The sequence below is a fragment of the Pteropus vampyrus genome, unplaced genomic scaffold (genome assembly GCF_000151845.1).
Source record: "Pteropus vampyrus isolate Shadow unplaced genomic scaffold, Pvam_2.0 Scaffold19580, whole genome shotgun sequence".
In the NCBI taxonomy this organism is placed as follows: domain Eukaryota; kingdom Metazoa; phylum Chordata; class Mammalia; order Chiroptera; family Pteropodidae; genus Pteropus; species Pteropus vampyrus.
Genome location: NW_011908361.1, coordinates 1 through 1,547, shown reverse-complemented (window position 1 = coordinate 1,547; position 1,547 = coordinate 1). Strand labels below are relative to the sequence as shown.

Here is a 1,547-nt window from a genome sequence, read left to right as displayed (position 1 = left end):
ACAAACAAAAAAAGGTAATGTAATTAAAGCACCTAGTTCATGGTAGATGTTCAATAAAAAGAAATCACTGTTCTTATTTTTTTTTAAGTTTTAGACTTTTGTTAGGGCAAATTTAAAATGTACAGAAAAGTGGAGAGCACAGTGTATTGAACTTCTATATACCCATCACTAGATTTTAACAATTGTTAACATTTAGCCATATTTTTTCATCTATTTTTATCTCTATCAGATCAAGTCTTTTTTCCACAATGCTATTTCCACACTCTCAAAATTTTAGTAATTTCTTAATGTCATTTAATGCACATACTCAATTCCCCCCAATTTCTCAAAATGTTATTTTTTTTTTAGGCGAGGCAACCCTTGGTTGACCTCACAGATTGCAAGGACCTTGTCAATTTACAATCCCTTTTTTTATTATTATTTATTCTTTTTATGCTTACAGCACCTGGTCTTCCTAGGTGGTCTCCCATCCAAGTACTAACCAGGCCCGACCCTGCTTAGCTCCCGACCCTGCTTAGCTTTCGAAATCAGACGAGATCGGGCTCGTTCAGGGTGGCATGGCCGTAGACTCAAAAATGTTTTGTTTTTTAAATTGTGGCAAGAACACTTAACATAAGATCTACCCTCTTAACATTTTTAAGTGCACGATATACTATTGGTAATTAGGCATAATGTTGTGCAGCAGCTTTCTAAAATTATTCATCCTGAATAACTGAAACTTTAGACCCTTTGAACAGCAGCTCCTCATTTCCCCCTCCCCCCGGTACTTGGGAAATCATCGTTCTTACTGATGATGACATTATTATCATTATTGTCTATGAGACTGCGTCTTTTCCTTCCTGTATTTATATCATTGGGGATTCGAAGACCCATAAGTGGAATCTCCAGTTGTTCCTGTTAAGATTCTTCTTGTAAAAGACAGTTTACATAGCTCCCGCCTTCCAAGGTCTCTGGAGTCCAGATACGTCATCCGAAACGCTGACCTCTGTCAGCCCTATGCTGAAGCTCTGGCCTCTCACTCTATCCTGCCATCTGTCCCTTCCCAGCCTCACAGCCTCCCCAGGGGGAGTTGTGTATTTGTGACTCCCCATGGTCAGTCCTCTTGGATGGGACCTCATCTCTGAGGAAGGGATATGGGGTTGTCGCCCAGGATCTATCTCCCCATGTGGGCCCTGACCACTCATGAGAGGTGTGGACTCCCCTGAGATGAGCAGGAGATGAGAGAATAAGAACGTCAAGGGCTTTAACGGAATGGTGGTTCCGTGACCTGGAAGAGAAAGCCGGCACAGTCTTAGTCACTGTTATCCACCATTGCTGTTCCTCACCACGTCTCACCTCCGCTGCTGACTGTCAGGTCCAAGCCACCATCATCTCGCACTTGAGTTATTGTCATAGTTTCCTCACTGGTTTTGCCCACTTCATTCATTCTCCCCCTTCAGGCGATCCTCAGAACAGCAGCCAGAGTGATCTTGTTAAGAACTAAAGTGAGCTCATGTCACTTGGCAACCTAAAACACTCCAAGGGCTTCCAATCACAGAGCAAAAGCC

At 42.6% G+C, this 1,547-nt stretch overlaps 1 pseudogene; it reads right to left on the bottom strand.

Moving 5' to 3' along the window:
* Positions 1-433: 433 nt before the first annotated feature.
* LOC111735216 lies at positions 434-569 on the bottom strand (annotated as a pseudogene).
* Positions 570-1,547: the final 978 nt, after the last annotated feature.